We start from the raw sequence: 16,015 nt of genomic DNA on the forward strand, positions 1-16,015 counted from the left end.
TTTGACTTGAACAGAGACAAAAGAGACATCTAAAGAGTAGAAATTTACATACACTATCAGCCAACATCAAAGCACCAACCTCAATTACAAATCCATATGACTCTTCATCCTTTACGACAGCTGCAGTTAAACCAGCTGTACTGATGGCTTTCTAACTGGTATGGACAGCACGAGGACTGAACTCTTCCACGTGTCTGAAACAAAAAAAAATGCTGGCACTACAAAACAAAGTTCTAACAATCATTGTTATGCAATATGTTAAACATCCAACCATTTGGCAAACAAGTCACAATCTGAAACAACACTACTAATTGAAATAATTGAAGGAAATGGCTAAAGAATAAATCATAATATGAATTGCCAATAAGGTGCATTTACTGTTACCTTCCAAGCACAGGAAACGATGCTGCTTCCCAACAGGTCATCTTAGATAATGTGTAATGATATTCAGTTGCAACCCCAACCATTTAAATCTTTTATTGATTAGGTAAATCACACTGATTTAAACAAGTGCATTGAATTCAGTCGGTGTCTATATTACCATGGCAGATTTTGGATATTTTATACAAAGCCAACTTGCCAATGTAGACTGCCTTTATCGCAGTATTTCAGTGATATGCAAGGAAAAATGTTTATTTGATTAAGGAAATGTGAGGAGGGGGGTTCACAAATGATTGAATTAAATATGTGTGTTTTGACAAGAGTCTTAAAAGGAATAGAGGGAGCTGGAGATAATTAAGGAGAAAATCCAGAGCTAGAATTAGCACAAAAAAAGAGCAGTTGATAAAGCAAAGGGAGAAGAGGAATGCATGAGCAAAAATGGCCAGAATGGAGAATTTTACAAAGAGGTGTAAAGTTCTCCAGCACTGCAACAAGAGGAGATAAGCAAAACCATGGAGGGTTTTAAATGTAAGCGTGGAAAAATTAAATAAGAGTTTGGAACAGAAGGATGATAGCCAATAAGACCCCAGATTGCAGGAGTGTGGGACAATTTTATTTTTCTCATTTTCCTTTGAAAGGGAATCTATATAGCTGGAACTTTAGCTTTGCAAAGGTCCTGTGGATTTAAATCCAGGACCTTATTTAAATTAGTTTTGCTACCTTTACCATCCATGTTGAGGGGTGCAGGCTGATGAGAGTAGACCTGCAGAGCTAGACCTCAGCCACAGGTTACAAGAAGCATCTAAAATGGATAGAGAGATAAGAGGAGGGGGCATTGGATCCAGATTATAGGCAGGGCATTGAAGAGTTGGGGTAGTGAGAGATGATGAAAGAGTGTACTAACAGATCAAGAAGGCTAGATCTTTGCTGGAGCAGCAACATCTAAACTACAGGTCAAGGATTGGGTAACCCAGCTAGACTTGGTCAAATCTGATACCAGAAAAATTGACAGATACAACCACATTAAAATATTTAAATTCTGGACCCTCCTCTGAACAGCATATTAAATTGCTCTGCTGTGTTAAAATGGGAAGTGAGCTCTTAGAGTCATAGGGTCATAGAGATGTACAGTATGGAAACAGACCTTTCGGTCCAAACTGTCCATGCCGACCAGATAATCCAACTCAATCTAGTCCCACCTGCCAGCACCTGGCCTATATCCCTCCAAACACACCCAAATGCCTCTTAAATGTTGCAATTATACCAGCCTCCACCACATCCTCTGGCAGCTCATTCCATACACGTACCACCCTCTGCATGAAAATGTTGCCCCTTAGGTCTCTTTTATATCTTTCCCCTCTCATCCTAAACCTATGCCCTCTAGTTCTGGACTCCCTGATCCCAGGGAAAAGACTTTGTCTATTTATCCTATCCATGCCCCTCATAATTTTGTNNNCCTGCGACTCCACTTTCAAGGAGCTATGAACCTGCACTCCAAGGTCTCTTTGTTCAGCAACACTCCCTAGGACCTTACCATTAAGTATATAAGTCCTGCTAAGATTTCCTTTCCCAAAATGCAGCACCTTGCATTTATCGGAATTAAACTCCATCTGCCACTTCTCAGCCCATTGGCCCATTTGATCCTGTTGTAATCTGAGGTAATCCCTTTCGCTGTCCACTACACCTCCAATTTTGAGGTCATCTGCAAACTTACTAACTGTACCTCTTATGCTCGCATCCAAATCATTTATGTAAATGACAAAAATTAGAGGGCCCAGCATCCATCCTTGTGGCACTCCACTGGTCACAGGCCTCCAGTCTGAAAAACAACCCTCCACCACCACCCTCTGTCTTCTACCTTTGAGCAAGTTCTGTATCCAAATGGTTAGTTCCCCCTGTACTCCATGAGATCTAACCTTGCTAATCAGTGTCCCATGGGGAACCTTTTCGAACGCCTTACTGAAGTCCATATAGATCACATCTACAGCTCTGCCCTCATCAATCGTCTTTGTTACTTCTTCAAAAAACTCAATCAAGTTTGTGAGACATGATTTCCCATGCACAAAGCCATGTTGACTATCCCTAATCAGTCCTTGCCTTTCCAAATACATGTACATCCTGTCCCTCAGGATTCCCTCAACAACTTGCCCACCACTGAGGTCAGGCTCACCCGTCTGTAGTTCCCTGATTTGTCTTTACCATCCTTCTTAAACAGTAGCACCACGTTTGCCAACCTCTAGTCTTCTGGCACCTCACCTGTGACTATTGATGATGCAAATATCTCAGCAAGAGATCCAGCAATCACTTCTCTAGCTTCCCACAGAGTTCTCAGGTACACCTGATCAGGTCCTGGGGATTTATCCACCGTTAACCATTTCAAGACATCCAGCACTTCTTTCTCTGTAATCTGGACATTTTGCAAAATGTCACCATCTATTTCCCCACAGTCTATATCTTCCATATCCTTTTCCACAGTAAATACTGATGCAAAATATTCATTTAGTATCTCCCCCATTTTCTGTGGCTCCATACAAAGGCCATCTTGCTGATCTTGGAGGAGCCCTATTCTCTCCCTGGTTAACCTTTTGTCCTTAATATATTTGTAAAAACCCTTTGGATTCTCCTTAATTGTATTTGCCAAAGCTATCTCATGTCCCTGTTTTGGCCTCCTGATTTCCCTCTTAAGTTTACTCCTACTCCCTTTATACTCTAAGGATTCACATGATCTATCCAGTCTATAACTGACTTATGCTTCCTTCTTTTTCTGAACCAAACCCTCAATTTCTTTAGTCATCCAGCATTCCCTATACCTACCAGCTTTCCCTTTCACCCCGACAGGAATATACTTTCTCTGGATTCTTATCTCATTTCTGAAGACTTCCCATTTTCCAGCCGTCCCTTTACCTGCGAACATCTGCCTCCAATCAGCTTCCGAAAGTTCTTGTCTAATACCGTGGACATTGTAATTATGTTTCCCATTTTAAAAAAAAATCCCTTCACCTGCCTGTCTGAAGATTGAAATATTTTGATTAATATAAGCATACAGACTGCTCGGCTTCCATAGACTTGTCCCACTGAAATGCCATGTCACTCACTCATATGCAATGAATCTCTCAAACTCTTTCATTTGTTAGTTCTGTATTTTCCTTCATGCTTAGGTTTGGTCTTTAAAAAAAAAATCATAAAATTTTGCTACTACAAAATCATACAAATGTTTTGGTAGTTGAAGCATATCTAAATTTTTTAAATTTTACAGCCACTTCGTCCATCACATTTTAGCAAAGTCCCAAAAGCTATAGGTTTAATCCCTTTCTGCTCTTTGCTGCAAGTGTTGATTCACTTCCACTTTTATCAAATTAACACTTGCATTTCCAAATGTAGGCTTCATGTAAACAGTAGTCACTAAAACCTCAGAATTATAGGGCTGCTCTTATTAGTGAGAGATGTTTGGTGCAGATTTTAACCTGAGGGTCATCATGCTTCAAGCAAGGGACAGGTTCGAGAGAAGGGACCTTCATGGTGACCACAGCTGATACAAGAATTGAACTCATTCTGCTGACATCACACTGCATCACAAACTAGCGGGGAGTGGGGTGCTGGAAAAGGAAAGCAGGTCAGGCAGCATCCAAGGAGCAGGAGAAATCGATGTTTTGGGCAACAGCCCTTCATCACAAACTAGCCAACTGAGCTAATTGACTTGCCCTTCATGTTACTTCACTTGCTTACTGTCAAATTATCTTTAGATTTTCTGACTACAATCAAGAAAAAGGCATGTATTCTCAACTACATTCTAATCTACACTTTCATTTCTTTACTCAGAGTAGTAAGGGTGTGGAATGCTTTGCCTGCAATGGTAGTAGATTCGCCAAGTTTAAGTGCATTTAAGTCATCATTGGACAGGCATATGGATGTGTAGGTGAGATGGGCTTCAGATTAGTATGACAGGGCGGTGCAACATCGAGGGCTGAAGGGCTTGTACTGCGCTGTAATGTTCTATGTTCTATTTTCTGCTTTCTTTTTTATTCCAGTAGGAAAATGCTGCATGGATTTGAATAGAGGCCCCCTTCCCTCAAGTGAACCAAGCACAATGAAAGTCAGTTCAACAGTAGCAGGCTAATTGTCTTCTACTGATGCTTTTCATGTGTAGGCCTGAACGGTTTTTCTTAAAAACTAAAAGCAATTACAGTCAATTACAGACCCACCCACCTATTCTATCCCTGTGACTCTGCATTTCTCATGCCTAACCCACCTAATCTGCACATCCCTGGACACCATGGGCAATTTAACATGGACAATCCACTAACCTGCACATCATTGGACTGTGGGAGGAAACTGGAACACACGGAGAAAACGCACGCAGACACAGTGAGAATGTGCAAACTCCACACAGACAGTTGCCTGAGGCCGGAATCAAGCCTGGATCACCGTATAGAAAGAAATCAACCAAGGGAGATTAATTAAAAAGGACCTATAGAGCATTAATGCCTTGTAAAACATTTACAGTTGAATTAGAGACAAAACAAAATAACTATGATCACAATAAATAAGATTTATATATAATGTTATCTTGGATAGTTGATCCCAAGACGAGTTTTCAATGTATATTTGAAAACATATATATAGAGAGACACACACACACACATATACACAAAAATCTGCTCCAACCAGTCATTTTCAACACTGGTATGACCATTTCCACTGCTGCTGAAATTCTCTGTATATATCTGTTATTTCAAGAACTGACTGTTTTAATAATTTCTGACCAGTCTACCTCATTGCATCCTCTAACAAAATATGACCATCCAACATTCTACTGCCCATGTCTCAAATCCTACCAAATATCATTCACATACGTGCTCGCTGTACTACAATGCCTCCCCAGTTAAACATTGCTAAATTCTTATTGCCATTTTCAAATCTCTCCATGACCCTTCAGTCATTGGTCTCAAGACAACAATTGTTTTTTGTCCAACTTAATTTCGCCTCTTGCGCAACCTAAATTTTAGAAATGTTCCTTACTGCCGGCTCGGACTTCACCTGTGTGGGATCTGAATTTTCCCCTCTACTACTCTCTCCTCGAAGTGTGGCTGAGCAAAAATCGACTTTTGATCATCTGATGTCATACCTTCTATGCAACTTGGTATCATAATGCTTCAGGATGCCTGATATCTTTTCTTACGTTAAAAAGGTCCTCAAAGTTAAAATTGGTGTCAGCATTCCGATTTGAAACATGATTGGCAATGATCAATTCTGTTCATTTATTTTTCAGAAGGTGCAAGTTCTTGATTGGGTGCAGGTCCATAGTCAGTGTCTGTTATGCACTTAGTCATCAAATGCATGAGAGAGAGAGCAGGAAAGTATCAAATGAAGGGAAGAGACAAAAGAGAGAGAAAAGGCTGTTTGTAGTTTAATAGATGGATGATCACCATGCCTCCGGCTAGTTTGAGATTGGAAAAGCTAGTCCTTGCAGTCAGTATGAGAATTGAATCCACCCAGTTGGCATCACTAACCAGCCATCCAGTGAACTGAAGTAATCAAAGCTCTGAGTGCACAGTGAATGGCCACAGGCTGAATATAACAGTATCATAATTCTATCAAGAAAGTCAGTAATGGCTGCTGAGAGTGGAGATGAACCCAGTTTTTTGTTTGAAACTGTGTTGTATATCAGCTGCAAATAATCTTGAAACAAAGTGTATCTGATGATACAGTGTGTCACGGTTAAGCCCAGTTAGTAATTTACAGTGGATGTGGAATTATTCTCATTATAAGGAGCTGTAATCCAGCAAAGGAGACAATGGAGACAACCAGGAGAATAAATCAGCATCTATATTAAAATATTTTTCTAATTGTTTTGTTTCCTTTTAAAACAAGGATCACACATTCTACAAAGTAAGTAGACCACATAAAAATTCTGCACTAATTTCTTAAATAAATCCTCAAATTTAATCCATTACTGGAAATTGTCTCTGACGGTTTTAGAACTGTAGATTTATCTGGCATGCTACTGTCCTCCAGTGGTCGAACAAAAATGCACAAGTAGAAATCTACCAGCAAATGACAGTTTCAATTAAATCAAAGCCCAAATAAATTCTAATTCATCCTTACAAAGACTCCAGAATCTTAACAATTGATTCCAATGCAATTTCAGTCTTGCCAGAGTCAGGTGATTCTGGATTCAAATGTTACTGATTTGTGCTCAATCTCTTTTGAAATTTAGTGTATCAATAAGGGAGAGATGTCCCTTCAATAAGTTCTATGACCTTTTTTTTAATGTTTGCTTGATAACAAATGTGAGCTTGCTTTAAAGAGAGAGAGAATTCTTCTATGGTCCTGACCAATATGAAAAAATGATTTTTTAAAAATTTCATTTGTGATTACTTGTGGCCAAATTGGCTGCCACATTTTTCTGCATTACCACTGTGTACATTTCAGAACTATTTGCCATGAAACAGTTGAGGGAGCCTGAGCTGGTGATGCACAATCTTTTTGTTAGCTCCACACTTCACCTGCACTACTATCTGGAAATCCATTCTAATTGTTGATTAGGAAAATTCACTTTTTAATAAGGGTCCTAACTTGTTGTCTCACTTAATTTATTTTAATCAGCCTGGATACAAATATAGGGTAGAAGCTGGGTACTCTAAGCCATTCATTCAATCTCCTTCATTACCTATGGAAGATCAATGCCACTTGCCTGGATAGATACAACAATTCTAAAAACTTCTACATATCCAGGAGGGTGTTCTACTCAACTGGGATCAATTCAGTTGGCTTAATATGCATCTCCTCCAAAAAGGTATGTGGGTGTAGCATGTGGCCCAGCAACTAAGCTGCTAGCAAAGTAGGTTCTTAGTCCTGGTAACCCAACCACCAAGGAGAGGACAATGTTAGAGATACAGCAACACTTGCTAGATTGCCACCCAGTCACCCATTTTCCTGACTCAGGCATTTAGTCCTATTTCTTTGCTAATGCAGGTAACATCCAGGATTCAATACTTATTAAGTACAGTCAAATGGTGTTTCAAAATGATTCAGACAGTTTTGAGAAGATTTGTAGCCCAGGTTGAGGTTCTGGATGTAGGTTTGCTCGCTGAGTTAGAAGGTCCATTTTTCAGACCCCTTGGCATCATGGTAGCCCACAAACCCATCAACACACTAAAACAGCAGCTAACGAACTTGAAAGACCCTATACAGACAACAAGCAAAACTAAGATCATTTACAAAATACTATGCAAGAACTGTAACAAACACTACATTGGATAAACAGGCAGAAAACTAGCCACCAGGATACATGAGCATCAACTAGCCACAAAACAATATGACCCTCTCTCACTAGTATCCTCACATGCAAATGAGGAAGGACACCACTTTGACTGGAACAACACAACCACCCTAGAACAAGCCAAACAGAGACACGCACGAGAATTCCTAGAAGCATGGCATTCCAACTGGAACTCTTTCAACAAACACATTGACTTGGACCCCATTTATCACCCCTGAGAAAAAGTACACAAAATGGCATCATCACAGGAATTGACATCAACAACCCAAAGAAATGCAAACATAAATAGAAAGCAGGAAACATCAGCAGTGCTTCATTCAGAGGCTCACTGAAGACATTACCTAGTATGGTGACAAAACGTCTGAAAATGAACCTTCCAGCTCAGCGAGCAAACCTACATCCAGATTCAGACAGAATTTCACCATTGCCCTCAGACAAATGAAGGCTGACAAAGGAAAACGTGATCCTTCTACTTCACAAATTTTGTTTGAGACAGTTATCAAAACATGAAGCCGAATTAACAGTTAAAATGAGGTACCTGATTCAAAAAGCAAATGAGGAGGAGTAGGCCATTTGATAAGATACGGTCTCAACTCCCCTCTCCTGCAAGCAAAAATGCAATTATATCCTCTCTTAAAGAAGGCAATCATGACTCTTTATAGTACTCTAGATGTGGTCGCAACAATGCTACACAACTGTGGCAAAACATTCTTATTTTCAACTTCCCTTCCTCTTGCAATAAATTACAACATTCCATTTCCTTTCCTAATCACTTGCTATATTTGCAAATTACCTTTTTGGGACTTTATGAAGCAAAGCACCCAGAACCCACTATATCTCTGTGTGGCCATTGCTATTTGAATAAGCTGCTACATTGCTACTTGTGCTCCCAAAGTATGCAAGTTCATGTTTTCAAAATGATTATACCTATATTAATGAATCCAAACAGGAATTGAGAAGTTTATTAACCTGCGAGTTGAGACAATTTGGAATACATTACCACAAGGAATTGTCAAGAATAACAAAAGTATGCAAGGAAAATCTAAAATATAAGAGGGTGAAAGGAACTAAGCAAAATGCTGACAAAGGTTAGATGAGGGGGAGTGGGAAGAGATTGGTGAGCAATATCAACACTAGTTTTGATCAGTTAAGCTAAATGGCCTGCTTCTGTACAGTGCATTCTCCTAAATGTTTATGTATTGTATTCATGATCAACTATACGGTTTAAATTTCAGGCTGAATATTATGAGAGTAATTTCGCCCACTTTTAACATCAATCACTGTAGAGAAAGCCAACTTTTCTTCATAGTCATTTTTGTGAAGTTTATCTGAAAGACATTTGCAGGAAATCAGTGTATTAAGCCATTCTGGAAGAACTGACAGTGCTACATTCCATCAAACAAACAACGTCTGTAACCTTATCACCGTTAGAATATCCATGACATTAAAGATGTTAACAGCAGACCCAAGAATGTAGTAAGACGTTTCCCTTAGTGCAATTTAGGTTTCTACATGAAAGAAATTCATCTACAATAACAGTTTACAATTGTGACAATAAATCATATTGCTTACTTTTGAAACTGGCTCTTTGATGTGCTCGGGTCACCAACAATACAGACATTAATACCACCACGAAGAGAAATACCATCTTTTGCCGTCTTTGAACTCTTCCAAACAGCATCATTAAGATTCCCCTCTTAATTTCATCATTACCTGCAAGGGAAAGCATTGCCTTAATTATAGAAAATAATTGGAAAATTTGAAGAGAAATCACAAACACCAAGTCAATTACTTAATGTGGTTATCCACAAACAATGAAATTATTCTATGAATGCAATTGGAAAGCCTTATTTTTAAACTTTAAAAGAATTCTTTTTTTCAAAATGTACTTTACATGCTTGATATGCAATTAATTCCAGACACTAAATAACCAACATGCTGCAAAAGCCATAATCCTTCCCTCTTTACAGGAATTAGAAGAAATCTCAACTCTTAAATTATGCAATAATGGACTCTCAATTATTGATCTTCACTTCAAATGAAAATATCATTATCTTAAGGAGGAGCTGAGTAGAAACTATACAGAAATTGACTAAAACAATGAAGAAATCTGAAATATTCATTTGTCATATTCTGTCAGTCTTTAAACATGTACTTTTAGTGGTACAGAATTTTGCAAAATTATTTCTAGTATTGATTAATTAAATCTTTCAAAAGCTTTGTTCTGTTAATCAAGCTTTAACAAAACTTCACACAGGTACTAAAGAGCAACTCTGATTTTTTTTTAATAGTGTGAAGTTGTGACCGCTTTTGTACAACTATATGCTTTCACTTGAAATTTGATATGATCTTTAGCTCTCTTTAGTTAACCAAGGGTTGTGGTCTTCCCCTTGGAAATTCTTTGGCTGGTGTGCATCTATTCTGTGTACTCTGATATATCCTCCTCAATACCTGCCCCAGATCTATCATTAAACTAATTTGCCAATTTATTTTAGCGAGATCTACTTTCATGCCCTCAACATTGAAAATACTAGGCTGGGACTCCTTCCTTCCAGAAAACAGAACACAAAACGTGATTCTATCTGTGATGTCCAAGGACACCATAACCGTGGAGGTCATTACTTAACCCCATCATCTTGCGCCACACCACATCTAGCATTGACTGCACTCTGGTTAGCTCTAGCATATGATGTTAAGAAATTATTTTCCTTCCCCTTTAATACAAAAAGCAAAAATTGTATGAGCTTGTAGATGCTCCCTTTGCACATTTCTTAAATTCTATACGTAGATTAAAATCCCTTATGAAAATAGTTGTTACCTTTCTAACAAGCTCATACTAGTTCTTCCTTTGCACTCTATTCGACAATATGGTTACCAGTATCAGGGCCTATATACCAACTTCACAAATGACTTCATGCCTTTCTCAGGGTAATCTGAACAACCTTATATTCTAGTCTCGACCTTGGATCAGCCCTCTTCATTGTGCTTATACCATCAACAGCTAGCAGACCTACCCCTCCACTATTTTGTAATGTTCTGTTCTTCTGAAAAGTCATATTGCCATTAGTATTTAGATCCCAGTCTATGCTATTCCTACAGTCATGCTTCTGTAAAGGCCGAATTGTACTTATTCTTTTCTTCAAGTTAAATATAATTTTCACTGGCGAACTTGGGTTCTGTTTCTTCGCATTGAATATACATCTGTTATGGAGAGAGGGAGAGGGAGAGGGAGAGGGAGAGAGAGAACTTTGGGAAATGGCCACTCCACCTTTCATTCTCTTTGGCTGGTGTGCATTTCTTTTGTGTACTCTGACATGTGCCCTTCAATATTTGCCCCTGATCGATCACTTAAACTAATTTGCCAGTTTACTTTAGCTAGCTCCACTTTCACGCCCTCAACATTGAGAAAACTTGAAAGCCACTTATCTGACACAGTATCTGTTAGGTATAATCAAACTGGCCCTAAAACCTTACAAACTTAGTGATTTTTCAGATTCTAATTTAACTAGGCGGTCATTTACCATGAATTGTAGGATAAAGGCTGGTGCAAATATTGTGATACAGATTTTTATCCTGACTCATTTCAAACACTTTTTCACTCTCCTGCAGAGTCATCTGGTTTTGAGGCTATCTGCAGTCTGTTCCTCTCTGTACACTAAGCCACCAAACTATGGAACATATAATGAAAAAGGTTTGAGAGAAAGTTTCTGGAGAATTCAGAAGGAGGATCGCACAACAGTGGAAATGTACGACTGAACTACTTAAAATACTAATATAACAATGCTCTCATTTGATTGCAGCTGAAATGATCTTTACCAAAATCTCATGACTCATTAACATTATCCCAGCCCAAAAAGACCAAAGAATATCCATTTCCTGCATATATCCCATTTGGAATTGCAAATTTACAAGCTAAATATTTGCACCTATCAAAATCCTGTGTCTACTTCATGGTGAAAGTTTGCATTGTTTGTGCCTCTGATGCCTCTGGTAAGCAGTGACAGAGCAAGAGTGTGTAATGGCTCCCCAGCTCTTCATTCTCTTCTTTACTGCAATGCGTAAGGAAATCTTTTAAAAGCAACACCTGGAGGAATGGGGGTAAAGGCAAAGCCATTGAGTTGGGGAGCAAGGGTTGCTGGTAGTTTAGAGTAGTTACTTCCATATGCCATGTCCATGTCATCAATCATGATTAATATAGACAGGAGAACCTTCACCCATATTGACAGACTGACTGCACTGTTCAGTCAAACTCTACCAACTATTACCTTTCCCTTCTGCTGTGTAGTGAAAATTTCTTTGTCTGCTAAAAGGCAGCCCAAAGATCTGGAGTGCCTCTACCAAAGACCCCGGATGTCCAGAGATGACAGAACTGCACCAGATCATCCCAAGCACCTAATAAGAGCATGAACCATTGGTCCTTTAGACACTGACAATGAACTCATTGTTCAAGCCTTCAGTCAAAGTCATTCAAAGTCATTTCCACTGAGATATGCTCTAATAATGAATAGCATAATACTAACAATCTAACACAATCTCTCAACCAAGAACTATGCTATATTAATCATTATTTATTATTAAAACATTTACCATCAAAAGTCATCATTTTTTAAAGAGAAAAAGTATGTATTAAATATTCTTAAATATATTCCACTTAATCCGTATTAATGATAGCTTGAGAACTTCAAATCAATAAGTTTGTAACTGAAAGAGGAAGATGGCACTTGTTATATGCTCTCTATGGGACCAAAATATTTATGCTGTTTTGTTAATTTTACACCAGTTTATGTTGCAGCATACAAAAATGCAATTCTTGGGAGATTTGGCCTGACTTCCTGTGGCTGGATTCATAAACTGGTGCCAATTTCTGTGCAAGTACAACACAGCAAATTCCAACTGTAAGCATTAGTCTATTGAGCCAAGTTAATTCAATGATACAAATGCAGGAGAGGGCATAAGAAAACAAGTGCGCTGCTTGGAACTAGGCAAAGTAAAAAGCCTGATCCCAACTAAAAGTGCAGGCTTATGTTGGTCGGCTATCCTCTTGTGCTTTTGTGAAACCAGATCAAGCAAATGTCAAGCCTCAATTATGCATTTATCCCAGTGGCACATCAGGAAACCCAATATACTTTCTGACAAACATTGATTAACTATTGCACCAGAACTGTAAAATCTGCATTCATAACCCTTAAAAATTTATAAAACCAAGCCAAACAAAACTACTGTAGTAAAGGCCAGAGTAATGACTATGCATACCAAGATTTCCATCAACATAGCATATTTAACTTTGGAAAATAAACAGACAATAAAGGACACCAAGCCAAAGGAAATATTAGAATAGACAAAGTTCAGTCAAAAAAGTAGGTTTTGCACAGTTCAAAATGGCTGATTAATCGTTAGATGGCTGAAGTCATGGCTAGTAATGGCAGGGTGAAGAACAAGAATGCATGGCATAGTGAACGTACAGACCTAGGAGGGGAGATGCTATCCATGAGTTTTTAAAGCGGATGATTGGAATTCCAAATTGGAGGTATTGGGGAAGTGAGACAGGAGTCTTTTTTTAGGTTAGCAATTACAGAAGTGATAGGAGAGCAGGACTTGGTTCCAGTTGTGGGAGAACTAAGAGTTTTGGATGAGCTCAAGATAGAAATGTAGTAGATAAGAGGGTACTTAGCGGGGCATTGAAACAGTTAAACATTTGATGAAAAACAATATGGATGAGGCAGGGATGAAGACAGATGTTTTTATTTTCCAGATTGGTGGTCGGCGATCTGTGTGATGGAAACACAAGCTGAGTTGAAACTAAACTGGAGCTCAAGTAAGGCACCTTTGCTTTGAACCATTTGGTACAGCCATCAGTAGTGGCCAGCGACTGTAGTGAAATCATAGGTTAGGAAAGCATAGACAGGCATTAAGTTTTTGATTACTACTACTAATGGAGCGTTTTACATTGTGGGCAGCATGGTGGCACTGCTGCCTCACAGTGCAGAGACCCAGGTTCAATCCCCGCCTCAGGTGACTGACTGTGTGGAGTTTGCATATTCTCCCCGTGTCTGTGTGGGTGTGCTCCGGTTTCTTCCCACAGTCCAAAAATGTGCAGGTTAGGTGAATTGGCCATGCTAAATTGCCCGTAGTGTTAGTTGAAGGGGGGAATGAGTTGCGGGTTGGTGTGGACTTGTTGGGCTGAAGGGCCACACTGTAAGTAATCTAGGGTTTAAAAATTGCCATCTTCTTAAATCATTCAATTTGAATTAGTCTGCTGAATGTGACAACTAAATAGTTAAAGCAGTTGGAAAATAGGGAAGTAGCTGCGTCCAATAAACTGTTTTTGAGATAATGTATTTAGATTACATTAAAGTTTAAGATATTGAAATAACTAAATATTACCCTCAGTTCCCAGACTTAATTTCAATTTAAAAACAAACTTGAAACCTTAAAGAAATTAGCAAATTTTGGCCAGCAGTCTCAACGTGGCTTTTTTTAAATATTAAAATAGGAACCATGGTTTTGATTTAGCTTTGCTGTTAATAAATCAAAGTATTGGAAACCTATATGTGGCATAGGTAGACCTATATTCCACAGGGACATTGTTTTGCATTTGACCTGGCTTGGTGTTTGTGAATAACAGTACCAGTCGGTACTATGGAATATAACACTGTTCCTCTAACTCCAATGTAGATCTACAGGGAGGACATATCCCATCCTGAATATGTAAGGTGATCTCTTTGGGCCAAGAGAACCAGGGCTGGATATTTATGTCAGCTTACATGACTATTCACACAGGTGAGGAGACATCACACATCTCTCAACCTTAACCAATCAAAAAAGGTTAAATAGAGTCATAGAGATCTACAGCATGGAAACAGACCCTTCGGTCCAACCAGTCTATGCCGACCAGATATCCCAAACCAATCTAGTCCCACCTGCCAGTACCTGGCCCATATCCCTCCAAACCCTTTCTATTCATATACACATCCAAATCCCTTTTAAATGTTACAATTGTACCAGCCTCCACCACTTCCTCCGGCAGCTCATTCCATACACGTACCACCCTCTGAGTGAAAACGTTGCCCCTTAGGTCTCTTTTATATCTTTCCCCTCTCACCCTAAATCTATGCCATCTAGTTCTGGACTCCCCCACCCCAGGAAAAATATTTTGTGTATTTATCCTATCCGTGCCCCTCATAATTTTGTAAACCTCTATAAGGTCACCCCTCAGCCTCCGACGTTCCAGGGAAACTAACCCCAGCCTGTTCAGCCTTTCCCTGTAGCTCAAATCCTCCAACCCAGGCAACATCCTTGTAAATCTTTTCTGAACCCTTTCAAGTTTCACAACATCTTTCCGATAGGAAGGAGACCAGAATTGCACACAATATTCCATCAGTGGCCTAACCAATGTCCTGTACAGCCACAACATGACCTCCCAACTCCTGTACTCAATACTCTGACTAATAAAAGAAAACATACCAAACGTCTTCTTCACGGCACGGTGGCACAGTGGTTAGCACTGCTGCCTCACAGCACCAGAGACCTGGATTCAATTCCTGCCTCAGACAACTGTCTGTGTGGAGTTTGTACATTCTCCTCGTGTCTGCATGGGTTTCCTCCGGGAGCTCCAGTTTCCTCCCCCAGTCCAAAAATGTGCAGGTTAGGTGAATTGGCCATGCTATGTTGCCCATAGTGTTAGGGGAATGGGTCTGGGAGTGTTGGTTTGGACTTGTTGGGCTGAAGGGCCTGTTTCCATACTGTAAGTAATCTTATCTACCTGCAACTCCACTTTCAAGGAGCTATGAACCTGCACTCCAAGGTCTCTTTGTTTAGCAACACTCCCTAGGACCTTACCATTAAGTGTATAAGTCCTGCTAAGATTTGTTTTCCCAAAATGCTGCACCTTGCATTTATCTGAATTAAATTCCATCTGCCACTTCTCGGCCCATTGTCCCATCTGATCAAGATCCTGTTCTAATCTGAGGTAACACTCTTCGCTGTCCACTACACCTCCAATTTTGGTGTCAACTGCAAACTTACTAACTGTACCTCTTATGCTCGCATCTAAATCATTTATGTAAATGACAAAAAGTAGAGGACCCAGCACCGATCCTTGTGGCTCTCCATTAGTTACAGGCCTCCAGTCTGAAAAACAATCCTCCACCACCATCCTCTGTCTTCTACCTTTGAGCCAATTCTGCATCCAAATGGCTTTTGTCATAATATATCTGAAACTATCAAATTAAGGATTAATATTGAGAAGTAAAGCTTCAGTTACATCAGTTCTCCCAATGCTTTTGTGGTGTAAATATTCTGGCACAGTTCAACATCACTTCAAAGATGAAAAGATGATAGACTACAGTTGAA

At 39.3% G+C, this 16,015-nt stretch overlaps 1 pseudogene; it reads right to left on the bottom strand.

Moving 5' to 3' along the window:
- LOC122550252 overlaps nt 1-16,015 on the bottom strand; it is a 42,178-nt pseudogene that overhangs the window by 11,401 nt on the left and 14,762 nt on the right.

This window comes from Chiloscyllium plagiosum, chromosome 5 (assembly GCF_004010195.1).
Source record: "Chiloscyllium plagiosum isolate BGI_BamShark_2017 chromosome 5, ASM401019v2, whole genome shotgun sequence".
NCBI lineage: Eukaryota > Metazoa > Chordata > Chondrichthyes > Orectolobiformes > Hemiscylliidae > Chiloscyllium > Chiloscyllium plagiosum.